This window comes from Perognathus longimembris, chromosome 6 (assembly GCF_023159225.1).
Source record: "Perognathus longimembris pacificus isolate PPM17 chromosome 6, ASM2315922v1, whole genome shotgun sequence".
Classification (NCBI taxonomy): domain Eukaryota; kingdom Metazoa; phylum Chordata; class Mammalia; order Rodentia; family Heteromyidae; genus Perognathus; species Perognathus longimembris.
Window position 1 is genome coordinate 9040613 of NC_063166.1, and position 24069 is coordinate 9064681.

General features: G+C 51.1%; 1 protein-coding gene across 5 annotated transcripts in view; it reads right to left on the reverse strand.

The window, feature by feature from the left end:
• Daam2 (dishevelled associated activator of morphogenesis 2) overlaps nucleotides 1–24069 on the reverse strand; it is a 96055-nt gene that overhangs the window by 52800 nt on the left and 19186 nt on the right. The window contains exon 1 of one of the 5 annotated variants that reach the window (XM_048347821.1): nucleotides 2876–2887. The exons of the other annotated variants lie outside the window; for them this stretch is intronic. The gene's annotated coding sequence lies outside the window, so the exon portion shown is untranslated. Of the gene's footprint in view, nucleotides 1–2875; nucleotides 2888–24069 lie in introns of those variants that run through there. 5 annotated transcript variants of the gene reach the window in all.

Genomic DNA, 24069 nt, shown 5'->3' on the forward strand with positions numbered 1-24069 from the left:
ACACAAAGTTACCTCGCCTCTCTGAGCCTCCGTTTCTTCATCAGTTAAAATGGAGGGAAGAAGACCAGTATGGGCATGGGGCTGCCATAAATTGGCTAGTATTTCGTGAAACACTCAGACCAATACCTGAAAAATATCAAGTGCAATTCACAGGCACATCAATGCCTGACTTACATATTTCAGAGTTTCCTTATATATGGATGTGTTTTATATAATAAGCATCGTAAACCTCAGCAAATTACTGTAGGGCTACACTCCAGCCATAGAATGTCATTGTAAAAGGTGTTAGTGGCCCACAGTCATGTTAATTCAAGTACTGACTATTGGCTATTTGCAAAGTAACAGAGACCATGGGCATCACATAGCTAAGAATGTTTACTACCTGGCTCATCAAAACAGCCTGTTGGTCTCTGTGTTATTAGGTTGGGTCCTGTGTAATGGACAGTACCTAATTATCTTTAATCCACATCAGCATCCGTCCAGTTCGACTTAACATGTCACAGTGGGCTCCTCGCTTGTCCTGTCTGGTTCATTGAGTCACAAATGCTGGGCTCCACACCCAGTGATTCTGAACACACTAAAATGATCATCACCACGGAGTAAGCACCTGCCATGTTCCAGGTTTATCTGGGACTTCCACCTCCCTTTCCTACAGATGAGGGAATCTAGGTTCAGAAAGATGCTAACCAAGAATCCAGGGTTCTGTCCCCATTTAGCATTCTGTGGCAAGGGATACTGGGATTAAGAGCACCTCTGGCTAGGACAGGAAATGGAAGGCAGACCAACTTTCATGTGTCCAGCTCCCAGACAACACTAGCCTATGTGGTCAAGGGGGACCAGGCCTGTCTCCCTAGCAGAGCACCACTACCAGAGGCCTCAGGCAGGCTATGAGCTACCTGACTTTCTGACAGGCATTATGAGTCTCAGCAGGGCTCAGAAAAGAGTTCTCTTCCCAGGACGGGAGGATCTATGTTAACAGCCACTTATGTGCTCTGGGAGAGACAGAGAAAGCAAAAGTAAATGCTGTCCATCCCAGAACTCTTCTGTGCCAGCCAGGGGTGGGAGTTCACAGAGAAGCCACCAAGACTGAGGAAAAGAGGGGGGAAATAGTGTCCCACAGGAAAAGGTAAAGCTGAAACCTGCCCCGCTAGCCCCCATAACTGTCTTCGACTACAGAGTAAGAGTGAAAGTAACCAATTTTCCAGTCAATTTTTCCATAGGCAGGAATCAAAGATGTAGTAACTCTCTAAGACATTGATCAAGCAGTCTTTATATCTACTCATTCACCCACCTACCCATTCCACTTATCCATCTATCCATCATCCATCAACCTACCCATCCACCTATCCATCCACTCATCCTTCTACCCATCATCCATCTGATCATCCATCCATCACGCATCAATCACATCCATCATCCATCCACCCACTTATCTACCTACCCTCCATCCGTCCATCCATCCATCCATTCCTCTGTCATCCATCACCTCTTCCTACCTCCATCCACTGTTGCTGAGTGACTACAAATTACAAAGCAATTTCTAGGTTTTTTAGACATTTCACCCTCACCTAGTTAATCTTCTTGTTGGGGAGAGATCTGCACAAGCAGCTAGGATGCAGGCAGGGAAGGATCCGAGAGACCCCTGGAAAGAAGAAGGAATGACTTTCTGCCTGGGTTGGTCTGGATCCTTTACCTGAAGGAATGATGTTGCAACCAGGCTTTGAGGTAGAAAGGACATTGGCACGTGCTAGTGAGGATCTCCAAGAAGCCATTTCAACAAGGGTGTGTCGGGACGAGGACTCGGCATCAACCAAAGCCCAGGGGGAGCCAGGGACACAAGACTGAGGGAAAAATGAAGAAAAGCTTGGAGCACCAGGCCAAGGAAGGGGAAGCCATGGAAGGCTGAGGGCTTGGGTTTGGGCTGCTGATTGTGTTGGTTTATAACAGAGGAATGCCACGCCAAATCAGAGTGAGGGTTCCAACAGACATTTCTGGTGGAATATGTGGGGGACACTATACAGGGGAAAAAACAGGAGGGAGTGATTAGGATGCGACTCTGGGGGAACAAAAGGAATGAGGCCCTGGACTGCTTCAAATGGAGAGGAGGTGATGGACATCAGACACATACACTGACATATGTGTCAGGATGAGAGACCTTAATGGGACGTAGACTGGACACACAGAAGCAAGGACTCAAACTACGAATGACAGGAGCCCACGGGAGCTCTTGGCCAGCCGTTGTGAAGTGAGAGGAGAAGGAATTTCAACACCCATAGCTCTGCTACACGCTTGAGCCAGAGGTCTGGGGCTCTTGGCCAAAGGGAAACACTCCAGGCACTCCAACACATTGCCTCATCCCCTCCTGCTTCCAGGAAGCCGAGCTCCGCCCCCAGGCCAGGCAGATAGGTGCCTTGGTGGGAGTGGTAAGGGGGCTCCAGCCAATGGCTTCCTCCTACGCACCTCTCGTGGTCTCACCGGAGAACCCCACCATCCTGTGACCCAGGGCTGCCAGAAGCCCCCACTGATCAGTCCTCCTGGTCTACTTCTCCCAGGGGTTCCAGGACCACAAGCATTTTTGTCACTTTTAAGGGTGGGATCTCGGAGGTTCTTGAAGGAGGAGCCTACCTGAAGCGCTTCTGCATCCACGCACCTGGCGCTCCACACTCCGGACCCCTGGGCTGGGCGTTCCCTGGCTCACTGTGCCCTCTTACACCTCAAGGTACACCAAACAAACAAACCTAGCTGCAGCCCAGAGCCTGGCTGGTCGTAAATCCTGGACAACAGTGGGAAACGCAGAGTTGGGGAAAGGGCGGGGATGGAAGGAGAGCTGTTGCTTAGAAAGCAAGTGAGGCCGGAAAGGTAGATTCAAGCTCACCCCGAGGCGCCCCTCATTCTGCTCATGCAAGTTCCTCTGTCCATTCATTCGTTCTAACTAATAATTGCTGCCCAACCGAGTACTGTGCTAAGAGCTGGGAAAACACACAGGAAAGAGGAATGAGGTTTGGTTTGGAAGGGAGACGATGAAACAAATATACACCACAGTGCGGACATAGTTCTGATGAGGGAAAGACAAATGGCTGAGCCTTAGAAATGCTTGCAGAACTCATCTCAGAGGAAGTTCTGAACACCTAAGCCTGCTGCTCACTTACATTGCCGGGGCGGGGGGGGCGGGGGGCGGCTTGTACAGAACAGAGATGCTCCCAAAACTCGGGACCGGAAGACCACCTCAGGGTTACTGACACTGTGAAAGACGGGAAACACCACAATAGTAAAGCACAAGGACAGGTTCGCAGGAAGTGGTTGGATAGTCAGTCCATAAGGATGCACAGATAGACAGACAGACAGACACACGCATATGCACACCCTGGTGTCATAATCGCCTCTGAAGTTTTTGGTGATTTTCTTTATGGTTTTCTTTCTGGAGTTTTCCAAATTTCTTACCCTGAGTGTTGATGATGATGATGATTGTGTGTGTGTGTGTGTGTGTGTGTGTGTGTGTGTGTGTGTGTGTGTGTATGCTGGTTCTAGGGCTTGAACTCAGAGCCTGGGTGCTCTCCCTTCATTTATTTTTGTTGTTGCTGTTTGCTATTCTCAAAACCCTACTATTTGAGTCACACAGGTCCACTTCCCTCTTGCCAATGGTTCATTGGAGATAAGACTCTCAGGGACTCTCCAGCCGACACTGGCTTTAAACTATGATGCTCAAATCTCAGCCTGAGTTAGGATTACAGGTGTAAGTTACCAGCTCCTGGCAATTTTCATTGTTTTCCCATGAAAAAAAATGTTACTAGTAAGAGAAAAAGAATGGAGGGAACTAGGATCGAATGTAACAGTGCTCTAACAGTCTACCCCAAATGCTGGTGGGCATGAGAACACAGTTTCTTTGGGCCTTGTCTATCAATGAGTAAGTCAAACCCCGTATCCTACTTGCCACAAAATACACGAAGTGTTAAAGATGCTGACTGAGGTGAGTCACATCCCAATAGCTCATTATCCATTCAGAGGTCAAGGACTCAACCACCATTGACTTTCCCACCCTTACTCTAAGCTGATATTACCCTTGGTACTAGACTTTGTTGTGTGGGGCCTGAACTCAGGGCCTAGGCATTGTCCTTGAGCTCTTTTACTCAAGGCTAGTGCTCTACCACTTGAGCCACAGCACCACATCCAGTTTTCTGATGGTTAACTGGAGATAAGAGTCTCACAGACTTTCCTGCCCAGGCTAGCTTGGAACCACCATCCTCAGATCTCAGGCTCCTGAGTAGCTAGGATGACAGGTGTGAGCCACTGGTGCCCAGCCTGGTATGGACATTTATACTGGTGCTGGACATTTGCAGTGGACGCCACTCAAGCCTGGCAGAGCAGGAATCTCCTAATTCAGAATCCCCTTGGGTTGCTCTTTGATTCCCATGTGGAATCTCAGATCCCCATGCCACCATCTTTTATACAAAACATCAAGGATGCATCATCTCGTTCCCAAGCACGGGCTCCCAAACCTGTGAGGCCCCACAAGGCGATATGCGGACTCCAGGGCTAATCTCCCCTCGCCCCCGCCCCCCCAGCCTCCTGAAAAGGCTTCTTGGCTATATTTGTAGAAGAGCCCTGGCTCTGCCTTCCTTAGTCCATAGCTCTCAGAGATTCCCCACCCAAGCTGAAAGCCACCTCCTCCAACACATAGATGTGGCCCCTCGGTGGGGCTCACCAGTTCCATAGCCACAGAGCCTCAGAGACAGATCTTCATCCTATGGGGGTGGCAAGTACATGGAAGAGCAGGAACCTCGCCATGCGCACTGCTGACGGTGGAAATGGAAAGGGGTACGGCAACTTAGAAGGTTACATACACATCTACCTAAGAGTCCCCCCCTTTTCCACTCCTCAATATTTGTCCCAGAGAAATGAGACACTATGCCAACACAACGGAGTCTTTATGCATGCTCAGCACAGCTTTGTATGTCACAGCTCCGAACCAGAAGCACCCCAAATGTTCACTAATGGATGAGTCGATAAAATGTATGGTAGCATACTACTCAGCAAGGAAAAAAGAATGAGTTCTTGCTTCATGCCCCTTGTGGTTGAACCACAGAATAAGATGCTAAGCAAAATGAACTGGCGGGGGGGGGGGGGGGAGGGGGGGAGGGGAAGAGTACATCGTATGTGATGCCACTTAGTTAAAGTTCTAGAAAACAACAAACCTTTAGAAACTTAACAATTGCCTATGGAGAGGGACAAGGTGGGGCAGGGAATGGGGGTGATGTCCTCAAGCTGAGCCTTCATCCTCTCCCCTGGCCCCTGGCTGCTTACAGCGATGGCCACGGTTCACGGCTCAGCCCACACAAGCATGAAGAGAAGCCGAGGGGTCCCCAGCGCTGAGTGAGGGATGGGGGAGAAGCCCGGGGGAGCACACACAGGCACAAATCTGGCTCCTTCTGGAAGCCTCTGGATGCCGGGCTGGACTGACTGCAGCCAGAGCCCCTGGGAGATAAGAACAGCAGTCCCTCGTGGCGTGGGGATTGGGAACGGTAACCGTGATGTGCCATTTTCAGGGCAAAGCATCAGGAGGATGTGAAATGGGTACCACGGGGTGAAGGCAATGTCTGATCTTTGTGCACTGGGCAACAACCGTAAGGGATACTCAGCAAAGGCTGCAGGACAGAAGGAGCCAAAGGGGGGCCAGGGATTAATGTGTACTAACAGGTGGCTGTGTATTACAGAGAGGGGGTGTGTGTGTGTGTGTGTGTGTGTGTGTGTGTGTATACAGGTTGTAGGTGTGTATGTGGTGGGGGTATGTATATGTTGGTGGTGTATGTGCATGTGTGGTGAGTGTCTGTGTGCACGTAGTGTGGTGTGTATGTGTTGGTGCTGTGTGTGTGGTGTATGTAAATATATTTGTGTATGCTGTGTGTTTTATGTGTGTTACCTTCCAAGAAGCAAACTCCCAGGAGTGCCCTGACTTTCTAGACGAAGCAGAAACAAGAGCCTGGCCGTCAGCTTCCCACCCCAGTGAAGAGAGGAAATGCCTCCCTCAATGAAAAGCCCCCGCAGGCCCGTTTCTCACCAGCTCGCCCCCGCCCCCTTTTTATACAGGAATTTCCCAAGCGCCATACTTAGGAAACGCTGGAGGGAAATGCTTTCTGCCTCTCTCTGCTTTGGGTCCCTGTGACCCTCAGGGTGGCCCGGGAGTAGGCCATCCGAAGGGCGCTCACGTGACCAGGAAAGAGACTGCATTCTCATGGTCCACCATTCATTCAGGGCGACCCAGTGAGACCAGGACTTTGGGTGCGTGAGGACTCGGGTTCAAAACCCGATGGCCAAACTAGAGCTTTTTCCTATAACACGCCATCTAATTCTAGCCACCTTCCACTCAGCTGGTGTGTGTGTGTGTGTGTATGTGGTGTGTGTGTGTCTGTGTGCGCGCCAGCATCTCCCTCTGCTATTTAAAATCAGGGCAATATGTGTTAGCTAATCTTCTATGAAGCCTGAAATAAGAAGAATTTAAAAAAAAAGAAAAGAAAAACCAAATTGATAAGAATAGTATATCCCAACGTATTCCGATCGCCCACGACTAAAATAATAAAAACAAAAATTCGATGCATTTCTAGAAAGAAGGATACTAACTTTGCTAAGAGCAAGGCCAGACTCAAAAATCGGATACTTAATATTCCATTGAGCCGCCCTAGCCGTCTTGCAAAACAGTGTTATGTTATCTATTCATACATACAAGAAAACTCAGGCTCAGAGGTGGCCAGCGTCTCACCCAAGTGAGAAAACTTGTTTATAAAAACAGGTGCACCTCCCCCGCATCTGACGAAACCCCAAACTCAAGAGCAGCCTTTCCGTGACACAGAGATAGCCACATCGCGGTGGACATGAGCGCGCCCCCTCCCCCCCAATCTAAACCATGAAGCACGACATCTCCTGGGGGCCCTGGGCTCCATCCCTTCACCCCTCTCCCCGCCCAGCATTCAGGAAAGAACTGAACCCTCGCAGAGAGCAGCCCCGCGCCCTAGCAAGAACCAGCAACCTGGCCTACATCTCATCCCACAACCCCAGAACGGCCCAGCCCCTCAGGAGTGCAAGCTGGGCACACACTCGGCTTGGCTTGAAACTCGTTTGCCGTCCTGAAACCTGTAATGCGTTTTAAACACGCAGCCTGGCATATTTGTCCTCTACTCGGCCCACCACGTACCTCACAGCTGGTCCTGCCCGTCTCTCCGGCAGCCTGCGCTGACAGTGTGCCCCAAGGAAATACAGCTCAGCCAAGCCACTCCTTCCTTACGTGTTCCCAAAAGGGTTACCTACCCACAGTCCTCGAAGGGGCAGAACCAAACAGGGACAAGTTACTTTTAATCCGGGTGGCTTCCTGCCCGCTGGGCCCTGATGTACTGATCAGTCATTGCTGGGCTGTTCCTGGCCAGATCCTTTCTCCCCAAACACCTAACTCCTCCACTCCCAGCTCCCCAGTTTCCAATCACAGGCTCCCCCCTTCTCTCCTCCCATTTCTCCAGGGACTGATACTCCCAGAGGGCATGGATGTCCCTGTCTCCTACTCCCTCACGTACCCTGGGGAACTTGATAAGAGCTGACGGATTGCCTGAATTGCTGGATTTTTCTGAATTCTTGACTGTCCTATCAGTCCTAAGGCACAGCGCAGCAGTAGGGCTGATAACATTCCATTAAACTGGCAGGAAGATCGTACATGTTTCAAACCTTCCACAATGGTTAATGCATAAAAGCGGGAGGATATCTTGGCTTGGGAATATCCTGTCCTAAGGGAAGGTTCTGTCTCCAGTCTCTGGGTTCTCGTGGTTATTCCTCCATACCGTGGTCTCCAGGGCCCGCCTCGGCCTCCTTGCCCAACCCCCCCCCCCCACCATGCAGTTACCACTCCCTCTAAGCATCCTTCCTTCCTGACCTCTCCTACCTGGGCTACCCGCCCCCCCCCCCCAGCTTCCCCCAAACACAAAGAGCGCTAAGAGACTACCTTGTGGTGCTTACATTATTTGATTTTTCTTTTTGCGTCAGCATATATATATGTGTGTGTGTGTGTGTGTGTGTGTGTATATATACATATATACACATGTATATACAATGAACCCCACCCCATTGAGATTCAGGGGTCATAAGAACAGCTTCTGGCACAGGGCCATACAGACAATGTGTCCTTAGTCCTCACAGATCTCCCCGAATGAATGAAGTCTAAAGGGAATGTGGAAAGAAGTGTGAGAAAGAGATTCACTCCCCAGAAGTACCTAGATCAAGAGGCAGTGTACAGCATACCTAAACTGCTTTGTTAAAAGGCCAAAAAAAAAATCAGTATATAACCTAAAATTAAAGTAAGGGAAACAGTGGGTCGGAGGCGTGGATGAGAATGTTGAAAAGATCAGAATTCACTGTATCCACAAACGGCTTTGGTGAATGGCAACTCCTTTGTACAACTTAAAGGTAATAAAAAAAAATTCAAAAAATAAATGAAATGAGAATAAGTAAGGGTTTTCACGAAGACCCAAGGAACCCAGACCCTTCAGCCCTTTCTCCTCCACAAAGTTTGCTGAAAGCATCAGGTCTCTGCCAAAATACCCCACGACACCGGGCAAAGGAACACCCCCTCCTAAACCTGTGTGGTCACAGCAAACTTGAAATATCCCAGTGAAGGCAAGATGATTATATAGAACTTGGGGATTCCCAGGTGAATGCAGGGAGTTTGATACCTGTTGCTCTCATTTCAGGGTTTTAATGTCCAATCTCTCTGCCTCTGTCTCTCTCTGTCTCTTTCTGTCTGTCTCTCTGTCCCTGTCTCTGTCTGTCTGTCTGTCTGTCTGTCTCTCTCTCTCTCTCTCTCTCTCACACACACACACACACACACACACACACACACACACACACACACACACACACAGAGTTTTCTATTTCCTAGATTAGCCAGTCTCCTCCACATCAGGTAATTCTCCCCAGCAGTGCTTCCTGTGCCCGCTGAGTGGAGTGGACCCCAGCTCCTCTGGGGCGCTCCGGGTGTGGCTGTGTCATGGTCATTAGGGACCCCGTGTGCAGAGTCCGGGGGGTCAGGCCGTAGCACTGCCCTCGCCTCACCAGGGTCCGGGCTGGCATGTTCTGTAAGTGCAGAACTGCCTCTGCCGGGCGCTATCATCCCTCCCTGGTCTGAGCCCAAATGCACTCTACTGCTCTCCTCTCGTTCTCGCGGCCTTGGGTCAAAACCACTCCACACGCTCCCTGCCTGCGCCCACCCCTGGCTTTCCCGGCTCTCCTCTCTCCTCGCCGCTTACTCCTTCCCCACCCGACACACGAATCTCAAGGTGGGGAGCGGCAAGCGGCTTTCTCACCCGCTCCCCACGGTCTCTGGTGTACAGTGGAGACTCCACGGGCGTGACTGGTGGACTCGTCAGGCTGGTGATAGGCATGGCTTTGCCTCCAACGGACCTACGGCCTTGCCTGGTTCCCCCAGCCTGTCCAGGGCTCTGCTTCTGCAGCTGTTGAATAGGGCCATGAGTGACACGGAGTTCAGGTGTTCTTGTGACTTGAAAGAGGACACCTGGGGCTCTCCCACCCCTCCACCCCCCCATCACAGGGTGTGGTCAGTCACATGGGCAGCTCTCCTCTTTCCTGTTGGACTTCAGGGATGGCTTCCTTGAGAAGCCTGGGGGAGGGAAGGTAGGATGCAAGCAAAACCGCTAGGAGACAGAACTCAACACCAAACGGAACCAAGACACGCCGCACCCGCACGCAGGGATGGGAGCTAGAAATAGAGCAGAGGCCAAGACCCAGACGTGGGGAGGGCCGGGAAGGGGTGAGTCCGTGGGCAGAGGACAAGGGTTGGTGCAGTGTGGCCGGCAGAGGGGCTGGGATGCAGGCACCCAAAATAGAACCTCCTCCTCTCTAAAGCTTGCAATTTGCTTCCCCGGCCCCTCCTCCCCTGCTCTCTGGGCCACACTCCACATGCCAGTGTCCAGACTCATTTGTTTAAGCTTTCCCCACCCCCATCCCTCCCTCGGGGACTCCAAGAATCCCAGCAATGCCTCTGGATCTAAGTGCTGGGGGGGAGGGGGCGCGGGGGGGCGGGGGTAAAAAAGCGAGACACAAAGGGGGAACCATCATCCCTCCAGACAGACCTGTGTCTTCATGACTTCCCACCTCCCTCGCCAGGCTTCCCAAAGATGGCCATTGCAAGGCAGTGTCACCCTGGTCACCTGGTGAGAACATCCCAAGAGGGGAGAGATACCAATGGCCACCCCCACCCAACCACAAGACCCTCTCTGCCATCTTTGCCAACCCATGGCTATCCTTTCATAGCCAGGCGTAGGGCTTTTCCTCTACATCAGCTATGGAAGCGTAGCTGTGACAGAATGCCCAGCGTAAGCAGTTTGAGGAAGGAAGTGTTTAAGTGGGTTGTCACGGTTTCAGTGTCTGGTCTGTGGTCGCGTGGTACCCTGTGCCCGTTTAGGCAGAGCATCGAGGCGGTGGGAGCTTGTGGCCTCATGGCCGACAGGAAGCAGAGACAGCAACGAGAGACGGTCTCAAAACAAGACACAGCGCCCAAGGACAGACTCTCGGTGACCAGCTTCCCCCAGCTAGCCCCTTCTCCTTCAAGTTTCTAGAACCTTCCAAAATACTGGCTATCCAGCTTGGGGACCAAACAGTCCACGCATGCGCATTTCGTATCCAAACCATAACAGAGGGACCATGCATGATTGCAGAAGTCCCTTTCTTCACATTTCATTCATTTGTTCATTCATTCACAATTGAGCACCTCGTCCCTCCTTCATAACCAGGTGCCGTGTCGCACACATGGTGGAGCTATGAAAAGCCTCTGCCCTCCTGCAGGGTACAGGGGAGGAGGGCACTGGATTTGGAGTCCGGAGACACAGGAGTTCTCACTTTCAGGAGAGAAAATGAGCGGGCCCTCCTCCTTATACTCTGTAAGTGCGCTTCTCTTTACCTAGCAAGCCCTCCCGTGACCCCTCTGCCCCTGCCCCGTCTGGCTGAGATCTACCGGGTCTCGGCAGCCCTCTGCCCACTTGCTGTCTTTGTGACCTTGGCAGGAGGGCACAGGGGACAGCCAGGACTGGAGAGGAGAGTCAGACCACCTGCCTGCAAGTCCCAGCCTGGCAAGTTACCGGGCCTCAATGTCCCCATCTGAACATGAAAATTTGGACACTCATCTGCTTCATCAAGCAGGACACAGTGACTAGGGCACATGCAGATGATGGCACACCCTCTTTAGAAGGTCACCTTCGAGTGCACAGGCCCAACCCTGGCTCTGCCTACGCCCATCTGCCTTCATTTCCCACTCAGACTCATCGCCGTCAGACAGGCTGTTTGGCACAGGGGTTTTCTCTCTGCCAGGAGAACGTAAGCTCCATGGGACAATTCTACCCATCATCCATTGCAGTAGCCAGGAAGCCTGGATACACTACTGGGCACATAATAGATCCTGTGATAAAGGCGGGAAGGGCATGAATTTTAGGCAGGTTACATACCTCCACCCACCCAGATTGACTCTTCTGAGCAATGAAGCCGATGACTCCACCCCCACGTCGATAACGTGTGGCCACTCCTGTCCTTGACACGTGATCAGAGGAATGCTAGCTGATCAGAGGGCCCCAGGGTCAGGTTGACCCAGGCAGGGCCTGAAATGGTTAACCCTTGACTCTTCCCCACCCCACCCCCTCTGCCCCCAGCCCCCCATCAAAGCTGGGCTGGGTTGCAGGCCCCTGGCAGCTCTCCAGGTGTGGCATGCTTGTGAGAGGTGCGTATGTGTGGAGCTACCCTGGTGCTGATGGGGGTGTTGACCCCGGGCAGCTGGATTCTCCCCCACCCCTCCCGCTGCGAGAGGCTGCCTAGGCCTGGAGCTCTGGGAAGGGCAGTTGCTGAGCAGTGGGAATCGCTGCCTGCCCGGGTCCCACGCCACATCCTGGCCTCAGAGGAGGTGGACCCAAGGCCTGAACTTGCTTCCCAGCTATTCCCACGTGGCCTGCCTCTCAGCTGGGCTGCCAGAGCCACAGGGCTGCTCCGGGGACAGGAGAGTCACTCTGTCCTTACTGACAAAGAAAGAAAATACAGATCGCAGCATTGGAAGGCTCAGGACCCAGAACTCAGCTCCGGGAGTCCTGAAACCCGCTTGACCCCGGCCTGGGGAGTCCCCGGGTACAGGGCTAATGAACCCTGTGTCTCCAGATCACAGAGACCAAACAGAAGGACCGTGACTTTAGCCAGAGCCTTGTCCCATCGCTCCAATGTCTCACCGTGTTCTCATTTCTCAGCCACTTCCCTAAGAGCCCATCCCCCGGCCGGACTGACCCAGAAAGCCATGGAAACAGACACAGAGCTTCAGTACAGTGGGACTCAGGCCTGCGATGCCAGCTACTCAGGAGGCTGAGATCTGAGGATCATGGTTCAAAGTCAGCCTAGGCAGGAAAGTCCGTGAGACTTTTATCTCCATTTAACCACCAGGAAACCGGAAGTGGTGTTGTGACTCAAAACCGTAGAGCACTAGCCTCGACCCAAAAGGGCACAGGGACAGTGCTTAGGCCCTGAGTTTAAGCCCAAGGACCGATTTAAAAAAGAAAAAGAAAAAAAGAGTGGCGAGCTGAATAGCAGCTATAGCATGGAGACCCCGCGGAGAGGAGCTGGGGACCATTTGCCTCTGAAGCCCAGGGCACCCCCCCCAGCACCCATACGGAGCAGAGGTGTGAGAGCCGCTCTTCCCAGAAGCAAGGAAGTGTCATTCCACACACTCAGCCCCCATCACCTGACTCTGGGAAGGAGCCCCTGTTCCTCCCAGGATGCTGGGCCTCCGTCGCGTGAACTCAGCAACCCCTTTCTCAGACTCCTGCTGCAGAGGCACTGCTCTGCCTGCCCCCTCCCCCCCCCCCCGACAGGGCCAAGGTATTTAGAACACGGTTGACTACATGTAGTTGAAGATGGCGATGTCCTAGACGCAAGCCAAGTCCTGTCCCGGGACCCTCTGCCAACTCAGGTCTGAGCTGTGTCTCGAACCCCTTCCATCCAACTCACAGCAGAGCAGCTAAACGCTGGCAGGTTCCTTCTGCCAAAGATAGGGTATGTGCTAGAAAGGGTGACCAAAACACAACAGAAAAATAAACATTGAGGGCTGGAGGCATGGCTCCGTTGGTAGAGGGTTAGCCGATGAGCAAGGACATCCGGTGCTGCATCCAAGTTCTGCTCTGGGACCAAAAAAAAAGAAAAAAAAAAACAAAGTAAACACATATTAGAAATGACCAAAATAGTAGCCAAGATTCAAGAGTGAATCTTTTCCCTAAGTATTGGGAGGAACTCAACTAAGGTTGAAGCGATTCCATCTCTCTCTTTCCAATAGGATCTCTACGATTCTGGAAACTTACAAATTCTTCTGGTCTTTATTTCTATTTTTCCCTTGGAAGTTTACCATATGAAATGCAAAGGAAGGGAGGGAGGGAGGGAGGGAGGGAGGGAGGGAGGGAGGGAGGAAAGGAAGGAAGGAAGGAAGGAAGGAAGGAAGGAAGGAAGGAAGGAAGGAAGGAGAAGGGAAGGAGGGAGGGAGAGAGAACTGAGCCCCCCATAAAGCCCAGTTTCAGGACACCACCCAGATGCACCATTTGAGAGCCTGGTTTCTGCCAGGCAGCGGGTCACTGCTCACTAATGGGCCTCGCCCCATGAGCAAGGAAGTGAGGCACTGACTCACAGAAAGACAAACTCCTGAGATTCCCAAGGGTACAGAGAAAGGTCATAAAGTATCCATAACCAACGGCCAGTTGGGGTACTTGCCATGTTTTTCCAGTCACCCCAGATACCAAGAGCTAACCATACCGCCATTTCCTCCCTGGGCCTCTTGGTATAGGTGCAACTCTCTGACTTCTCCCCACCATGTTTTAGGGTGGCCAGATCCCCAGCAGAGCAGCTGAACCAAGACAGATATCTGAAGGAGAAGGAAGCGGGGTTCATGAAGCCAGGCGTGCTGTGCGCTTCCATGAGTATTTACCAACATAGCCGCACCTTCCAGACACATTCAATAAAAGGCAGCAGCTCCATTTGCCATGGGAAGTGAAGGTTCACAAAGGCCACGCCATTTACTCGGGCCATTTCACCATTTGAGAGCAGGGCAGGGTCCCTCTCCTGTCCCATTCTGGCCAAGAGGCAGACAGACAGTGGGGATAACCTGCCTACCAAACGGACTAGCAAGTCCCAAGGATGTCTCTTTTGTGCCTCTTCTCTCAGGCCCCAGCCAGCTGGCCCAGCTCCACGCCTTCTCCCTGTCCAACCACATCCCGGAGGGGCGGGGAAGAGGAGGCGCTGGGCTCTGCACCCTGCCAAGAGTTTCCTCCCCACCCGTGTGCTCTCCTGGGCACCTTGTCTGGCTGAGAAGGCATCAGCAGGTGGGCTGTGCTCTCTCTCTCTCTCTCTCTCTCTCTCTCTCTCTCTCTCTCTCTCTCACACACACACACACACACACACACACACACACACACACACCTCTCGAAGCTCATCTATTCAGGTGGGGGACAGCCTCTCCAGCATGCAGGGCAAGCGCCTCTGTTCCCGGCTGCAGAGCCATCTCTGTCAGAGATCGCTGTTTGCTTTTTTAATTATCTGAAAGTGCTAACATGGGAGCCCCTGCCCGGTTTTCAGTAGCTTCTAGGAAGAAAGAAAGAAGTCTTGCTTTGAAATCATGATCTCCCAGGCCCCATACAGGGTGTCAAAACAAACAGGGACACTTGATCTTGGGGTGCAGGGGGCTAGGCATGGCTCGGTTACAGTGGCAGTGATGGATGTAGCTACAGGATGCTTCAGGACTCAATAGGTGGTGACATTCTGATTTCTCAAAATGGTACACACGAACCCCCCAACCTTCCCCCACCCCTCCCTCACCCCTCCCCAAGACAGCCTAGACTCCGAGAGGGAGAGGTCATCCCAGTTTATTCCAACAATGTTCCCCCCTCAGGCAAGGAGCTGGAGTCCCTTGTAGAGACTAAGTGAGGAAACAATTTCTCTCAAGTGTAGCATAAAACACACGCACAAAATGAGGCAGTCATGGGAAAGAAGAGCAGAGGAGCAGGACGGGAGAGGTGAGGAGAAGGATGAAAGGGTTGACACTAATCAAGACTCATTTTGAACTGAAAGTTCTTTATACAATTACTGAGAGAGAGAAAGAGAGAGTGGGGAGAGGACTGGGTGCTGGTAGCTCACGCCTGTCATCCTAGCTACTCAGGAGGCTGAGATCTGAGGATTAAGGTTCAAAGCCAGCCTGGGCAGAAAAGTCCATGAGACTCTTCAATTAACCAGCAAAAAGGCAGAATTGAAGGCTCAACTGATAGAGCGCCACCCAGGCCTTGAGGAAAATAAGTGAAGGGGCAGTGCCCAGGCCCTGAGTTCAAGTCTCAGACCAACAACCAGAGAGAGAGAGAGAGAGAGAGAGAGAGAGGGAGAGAGAGAGGAGCATGCGCAAGGCAGGAAGGCAGCACCATGTGGTTGAAGTGTTATGTTCATGGGGTTCAAGATGATGCCCCTGTAAGTGTAGTACCCTACCCCATTGTGCTCAGGCCATGGGGTACTAGCCATGTTTTCCAACAGAAATTAACTCCATCCGGGTTAGTGAGGGGTGGTCCACAAGCCAAAATGGACCCTACAGGCTTTTGCAACTACAACTTCACTGGAACCCAGCCATGCCCATTCATATATAGATGTCAATAGAAGCTTCCAGGCCACAACAAGACATGATTAGCGAGCGAGACAAAGACCTCATCATGGTGTTCAAATTCAAAGTACTTCCTCTCCGATCCTTCACAGGAAATGTTTGCCAGTGCCTCAGATAGATAATGAATAAAGAGGCCTAAGATGCTTGTTTAGATGCCAGAGACACACTGATATGTTGTGTAGGAGTCGGTATGACCACAACCACCTCATAGCAAGACCCTAAACTCCAGCAGCAGGAGGAAGAAGCAACAACCCCCCACCACTGGTGTGTGTATGTGGGGGTCCCATCCAGTGGGGGCTCCGTCTAAAGAACCAGGCCAGCACAATGAGCCCCCGATATGTGTGGGGTGGGTGGGCTTGCATCATATCCCGAGTTCTCTATGTCAAGGATTGCACGGTGGCAATCTCACCTAACCCCAGACCCCAGGAGATGACAGAAGTTGCAAATGACTGCAGAGCAAGCGAGGGAGTGAGCGTCACTCTTTGGTGCAAAGTTACATGGTGTCCCAGGGAGGCCCACACTCCCCTTTCTTTCCCAGCCCCAGAGAAGCCGTCCTCTCGGTAAAGGGTCAGAGAGAAATAAGGACTTGGCAGGGGCCAGAAATACCGGAAGTAGAGCATCGAGAAATTCTTCCTTTTCTCCTAGTTGGGTCAATCCTCCCTGGGTTTCTTCCCTGGGCCCATGCTGAAGCTGAGACCAGAGCAATAGAATGTGCTAGAAAAGAGGGGAGGGAAAGGAGGAGAAAGGAAGGGAGGTGATGAGGCACCATGTTCTCTTTAGAGGATCCCTCCCTCTCTGAAGCACAATCAATGTTGCCTTTCTGGACCTTTGGGGTTCTGGGCCTTGTGAGAACACAGTGCACAAACTCCTGTAAGGAAGAAAACAAAGCATTCAAAAGTTCACCACTATCATTTTAGGAAACCACTTGATGTCCATTTGTACACACACACACACACACACACACACACACACACACACACACACACACACTTGAGGACTAAAATCTCACGCCGCTAGGAGATTCTACAGGGTTCAGAATTTGTATATGACTATAAAAATGAAACCCCCCCCCCCAAAAAAAAATGTAACGTTTCTAGAGGAAATGAACATTCTTCTCCAGCAGAGCTCTCAGACGTCCCAAGATGGACTCCAGGGTCAAACTGTCGGGATGGGAGTGAGGACCCTTGGCTACAGAGTTAGGCTGGGACTAGGCTTTTCCAAGCCTTTGTCCTGGCTGTGTCTTTGGTGATCGCCACTGGCTCAAGACTGGTTGATTGGCTGGTTCAAGGCAGGCCACTTGTTCAACGGAGTTGAACAAACAAAAGAAATGATGGAAGATGAACAAATGAATGAAGGAATGAACAGGTTCTGGTCTTGGCTCTGCAGTTTATCATCAGCTCTGTTATCCTTAGGCGGCCAGTTAACCTCTGAGACTCCATTTGGAAACTCTTCATGACTCAAAGGATTCCTGCAAGCGCTGAATGAGACAGGAAGCCTTTGGTTCAGTGGCCGAAGCATCCGAGGCACAGGAGACATGGCGACGATTGGACGATTGTCCCTTCCCAAAGATGGCCATCTCCCATAGGCCAGCCAGCTCTCCAGCGCTGCACACCCTCTCAACTCCTTCCTGGCACGCTCCATTTGGAGAAATGCCCGACCCAGCGCGGGAGAGACGCGCAGAACACAAGGATCAGAGCACAGTCCAGCAGGGGACTTCTGTGGTCTGTCAATGAGTGACAGAACCAAGGCTGCTCCAACATCTGCCTCCTCCGGGGAGGCTTCAGTGCAGCCCAGATCCGCTCTTCAGCGTCTATCCGAGCGTTCAAGGCAAAGGAGCGCACCTGTATCCACGCGCAGGAAGCGGACCTAGAGGACCGTTTGCTCTGCGCAGGGCGGGATGCTGGCACAACTCTGTTCACACAGTGACCTGGCCCTCTGGTCCATTCCTCCTGCTGCCAGCTCGGGCAGCGTGGGCTTCCCCTCCAGGCCATGTTCCCAGGCTTCTGCCACAACAGGCTCTCCATTCTTCTCTGTCCTTGGCAGATTGGTCCTGCTACTGCTCAGGGCAGCTGCTCCCAGTCCAAGGGGACCGCATAGACCACTTCACGTCCTGAGAAGCAAGCTCAGGGCCTGGGCTGTCCTCCTGTCCCGAGGGGACACAGAATTGGCAAGAATCCACCGTTGAGACAGACACATGGAGTCGCTTCACCCTCAGGCTGCTAATGTGGCTTTGCTTCAGGCATCTTTGAAAAACAGCCCATCCTAACCAAATGTTTTCCGCAGAAGAGGAAGAAATCTGGCGTGGTCCCTCCATCTCTACTCCTTGGGACAGGCTCCAGCTGTGTCCAGATGTGAGCTCTCAGCTCCCAACTTCAAGGGGGACAATCAGTGGAAGGAGAGGCCAACAGCCACCCCTCAATCCAAGACCCCACTCCCTGGTGGAAATCGGCCCCTGCTTCTGTCTGTCTCTCACATGGGCCCATCAGAGCCCACAGGCAAAAATCATCAGAATTCAGCCCCAGGGCCTGCTATTCTCAATTTGGAGGAGAAGACAGTGTGTCGTCCCCTACCAAGTTCACCCAGCTATTTTCCAACTTTCCTTTTAAGGCTCCTAAACCCAGTCTTCAAGAATTATTCTCTCATATATCTCAGAGCCATGAAAATACCACGGGTTGCTACTTTCTCTCATCCTTAGATTAAAAATATTTAGAGTAGTGCTGGTTCATAGTGCTTAAATGTGATTGTTCTCCCAACCCCGGTTCCAGGCACCTAGTTGATGGTACGTCCTGAGCATTTGTGTCGGAGTGGGGCCACATGACTAATTCTAGCCATGAACAAAAGATTGAAATGGAATGTTAGGATGGATAGTTGATTTCATATATTAGTTTAGCCAAGCCACAGGGCCAGGATATTTGGTTAAACACTAGTCTAGGAAGTACCACTGTGGCTCAAAGTGATAGAGCACTAGCCTTGAGTGAAAGAGCTCAGGGACAGTGCCCAGGCCCTGGTTCAAGCCCCATGACCAACAGAAAAAAAAAAAAGAAGAAAGAAAAAGAAAGGCTAATAAACAGTAAAGATTTCTATACAACTATCTTTTTCGACAAGATTAACATTTAAATTAGTAGACTTGAAACAAAAATATATGCATCGGTCTCTCCCAATCAGCTGAAAACCCCAAGGGAGTACATGAAGGTCACTAAGGAACAGGAAACTTTGCCCCCACCGACTGCCTTCAGACTCGAATTGCAACCTTGGCTCTCCCTTGGGCCTTCAGCCAAGCCTTCCGATGCTAGACTTGGCACTCACAAAATTGTGTGATCTACACAGATTGATTGTAAATTGTGTCAGTTCTGTTTCTCTGGAAAGGCCTAACACAAATGTTACTGGTAGTCTAGAACTTTTGTGTGTGTGTGTGTGTGTGTGTGTGTGTGTGTGTGTGTGGTGTATGGTGCGCCAGTGCCGATACTAGGGCTCAAACTCAGGGCCTGGGCCTTGAACTTTTTTACCTACTACTTCAGCCACAACTCCACTTTCAGCTTTTTCGGAGATAGTCTCCCAGACTTTGCTGCCTGAACTGGCTTTGAACCTCCAATCTCAGCCTCCTGAGTCCCTAGGATTACAGGCGCGAGCCACCAACACCACCAGGCTGGTAGTCTAGAACTTTCCATTGGCAGGACTAGCTTTCTTTTCCTTTGACAGGGAGCGATTTGAGATGGGACTTGTTCTAAAGGACTGTCGTGAGCAGAGCCCTTTGGTCAATCTATGACAGATAGGCAGCATGAGAAAGGAAGAAAGTCACTAGAAGGTGGGGCCATGTGTAATTAAGCATAACCTACTTTATACTGGTTTAAACTGGTTTTTCATCTCAGGATGTGAGAAGAGACATCCAGAAAAGCAATGGAACCATAAAAGGATTTGGATCCTGGTGTCCCATTGAGAGTCACAGACACGCAGCCCTTTCTGCAGCTGCTCATCCTCCTAGGTCCCTCTCAGGGTCCTGGGAGTCTTCGCCCAGAATTCAGCTGCAGATGTAGGAGGACATCAAAGGTACAATCTCACTGGTGAAACTTGCCTGGAAAAGGCTGAGTTTTGCTGAGGAATCCGACCTGAGCCTAGAGTGGGAAGCTCTCCAAAGAACAAAAGTTTCCACTACGGCAGCAAGAATGCTAAACATGATTTAAAAAAAAAATTCCTGGTACTAGAAATGAGATGATGAGTCTTTGTAAGTCAAAACCCAAAGGCCGCCATCCCCTGGCTTCTGTGAAGTTTCCAGCTGCAGGGAAAGTGAAGAGACCCACCGAGGAAGCTGGAGACCACAGCGTGGTGGGCCTGGGATGAGGTGAGGGGTGGAAGGAGAGGTGGGGCTGGACTAAGGACAGAGGATGGGATGGGGATTGGTTAGGGCAGGGAATGGGGTGGGATAGCGAAAGGGATAGGATGGAGTGGGGAATGGGAATGGAACAGGGTAGGATAGGATGAGGGTGAGCAAAGGGATGGGATAGGCTTCACTCAAATGCAGGGTTAGAGTTAAGCGTGGAGCCATTGAGGACATGGAACCACCCAGCATCCTATTAAAGAGCAAGATGTTAGTCTTTGCATCTTTCTTGTCAATGGATGCATCCAGTCTCCTGACCTTAAGTACATGGCAGAAAGAAGTTCTGGGGCAGGATAAGTTTCAGTGGGTTTAACTTATTACAGGCTCTCTGCTGGAATCCTGGGCAATGCCTGGAGATGTTTTGGGTTTTCACAACTAGGGAATGCTAGTAGCATCTATTCAGAACAGGACAGGGCACTACTGGACATCCTACCCATTCCCAGGACACTCCTACCCAACGGAGAATTATCTGGCCCTGCACCAAGATTGAGACATTCTGGTGGACCCTCAACCCCTAGTTACCAGGGCCTAAAGGTTCAAAAGGAAGGGCAGGAAGAACATTGCAAAGACGATATTCTTCAGTGGGAAATATACATACTCAGATACAAACAAATCCAAACCGACCATACCACGCAGGGCTACCTCAGTTCACACCAGTGGGGAATTCAATCTCGTGGCTATTCTTCATTTCCCCCGTGGGGGGGAGGGGCCCACCATGAGGATCAGAATAAACAGTCCATTATTTTGAAGTTGTCTTTTAAGATTTGCAAAGCAAAGCCAGGAAGCCGGGTTGAGGACAGGGCTGGGGAATGGAAAACTGAACCACTCCACATGATAAAGAGGCTGGTGACTTGTTTGTTTGAGGGGCTGGGGGGGGGCACACAGGAGAAGGGAGGAAGGAAGGCCAAGCAAGCTTCTTCAGCCCAAGGATGTCTAGTATTCTGTTTCAAGCTGTTTGCACTGTTGTAATGTAAACACTCTGTTTCTCCAAACCACAGTGAAGTTAACCATGGTTCAGAGGGTCTTTGTACAAGTGTGTGTGATGTGGGGTGAGTGTGTGTGTGTGTAAGTCAATATAGTGCCAAAGAGAGTTGTTTATCAGGCATCCGGTATTGGCATTCTCTGCAGGCTTACTACATGCCCGGCTCTGCTCGAGTGTTTAACATAGGCAGTCTCCCGGAGCAATCTCAGTGGCCCTCTGGGGGGATCTCATTATTGCCCCACCTAAGGGGGAAGTGGTCTAGGCTTAGGGAATCTAAGCCACTCACTGAAGGACAGCTACACAATGAGTAAAAGAGTAGAAACAGAATTGAAATCCAAATTCAGCTATGTGCTTACCTTCTGGCTCACTCTGCTTATGACTAAAGGCTAATAAATCATTTGGGGAGGAGACAGTTATGGGGCTGGAACTCAGGGCCTGGGCACTGTCCCTGAGCTTTTTCTCACAAGGCTAGTGCTCTACCACTTTGAGCCCCAGCACCACTTCTACTTTTCTGCTGGTTAATTGGAGATAGAAGTCTCACAGACTTTGTTGCCCAGGCTGGCTTTGAACCTTGATCTTCCCATCTTAGCCTCTTGAGTAGCTAGGATTAGATATAGTCATGAGCCACCTGCAGCTGGCTAACTAATCATCTTAACTGGGTAGAATGGGAACTCAGCTGGAGGCAATGTGGAAAATACCTACCACTCCCTCTTTAGGATCTAGAAACTGGTCATTTGTCAGTTTGGGGTGTGCACGGATCTCTGTGTAAGCCTGACTGAACTCACAGTCTGCACCCCAAGAGGTTCATAAAGGAGCTGAGGATGGGCTCAAGGACGGGTATTTCTCACCAGTTCCTAAGGTATGTGATGTTCCCATAGTGTGTGAACCACTGAGCCCGGCTTGTCGAGGGCAGGAATCAGCTCACGTATTCTGTATCTCTATCGCGGGCAGGCCTCCTCAGGTGACGTCTGTCACAATGTCAACTATGGAGCGGCTCTGGAGTCCTTTGTGCAGAAAAGAATGGAGGAAGCCAGGGATACGCATTCAATGGAACCCAAGCTGGCAGACTTCCTGAAGGAAGAGCCAAGAGGATGAGAAGTGACCTGGATGTACTAGATCTCTTCGCATCTCTAGGGCTGGGGATTGGAGTTCACTTGCTTTGGGGAGCCATAGAGAATTCAGCTTGAGCTGCCATCCTCAGAGCTAGCTGCTCAGGAGGAGAGAAACCACCCCCCCCCCCGTTCTTTAGTGAACTCCATCTAGAAAGACTTAGTGCAAGGTGTGTATTCAGGAAATACAGGCTTTTGTGACATGGGAAGCGATGCAGGAAAAAGACAAAGGGCTCTAAACCATGGCTCTGCTGCTGTCCAATGCGGCCTTGGCTCCGGGTTCTTTACTTTTATAAACTTCATTTTCCCAATCTGCAAAACGGAGCTTCTCCCTAGCCACCATAATCACACAGTTGGATGTGAAGGTCTCTGATTGTGACATGAGCCCTCTCTTCATGCTCAGCAGAGAGCCGAGCCAAGGCCTGGGAGACGAGCTTGTTTGCCAGCTGCCCATCGCTCACGCAGGGGCCAGGAGGTTGAACTTTAGATCCTCGTCATTTAAAAAGGACTTCGTGGGCTGGGGATATGGCCTAGTGGCAAGAGTGCCTGCCTCGGATACACGAGGCCCTAGGTTCGATTCCCCAGCACCACATATACAGAAAACGGCCAGAAGCGGCGCTGTGGCTCAAGTGGCAGAGTGCTAGCCTTGAGCAAAAAGAAGCCAGGGATGGTGCTCAGGCCCTGAGTCCAAGGCCCAGGACTGGCAAAAAAAAAAAAAGGACTTCGTGATTTGAAGCCAGCCCAGCCCGGAATGCCTGTGAGACTCTTACCTCCAATGAACCAGGCGAAAACTGGAAGTGGAGCTATGGTGCAAGTGACAGAGTGCCAGCCTTGAGTGGAAAAGCTAAGGGATACAGCGCCCAGACCCTGAGTTCAAGCCCCAATGTAGGCCCCCCTCCCTTTTTAAAAACATCAAATGTATTTTCTTCCCTGAGGTAGCCTGGTGTTTTGCCTGGGCCCTAACTACAAATCAGTGTCCTCAGGCTCCTTTTTCCTTGATTCTGGGCTTTTTCTCTACCATTCCTCATGCAAGACGCCCTTCCGCACCCAAGCCAAAAGACGGTAATATTAAGCTAGGAATAAAAACAGAAAGGGAATACAAAGCTGTCTCCCATCTGCATGTACAACACACACTGAACCCTCTCTAAAAACATATGCTGGGAGACGAGAGTAGAGATGTTGCCAGATATGAGGAGACTTGGAAAGCATGTTCTCCAAGAGCAGTCTGTGGCCAGGTGGGCTGCAGGGGGTGGTGAGGGGTAGGAAGAGAAGATCCTCAAACTCCTTTCCATTCTCCTCTGATGGGCTTCTGGGCTATTTTATTCTCCTGCCTCTTGGGTGTTTTCTATAATAAGCCTGACATGGGCTCTTAGAATCATGAGAGGAGGGTGCTTTAACACACACACACACACACACACACACACACACACACACACACACACACACACTTCATATCCTACTAAAGCTTTTCTTGATTATACCCTACCCTGCCCATTCAACTTGTGAGCTTCGTCTTAGCTCTTCTCCTCCTCCATGCCTAGGATATGCATTGGTGTGTGTAGTACACAGTTTTTATTTCCCCCCCCACCAAGAGTTTTCTACTCATTTTTAATAGTTATCTTTAAGTGGTTGTACAAAGGGGTTGCCACATAACAAAGCAGTTTATGAATACAATAGGTCTCGATCAACGTCACCCCTTTCCACAATCTCCCCCCATCCCTCCCCTCCCCATCCCTTCCCTCCCTCTTCTTAGTTGTGTAGGACGTACACTGGATTCTTGTGTTATTTTCTAAATGTTCCTGAGGATATCCTCTAAGACACAGGGGTAACGTTGCGCTCAGACGTGGGAAGAGCTATTTCCTCTCCACGGAAGAGCAGCTGGGCTCAGCTCACTCGC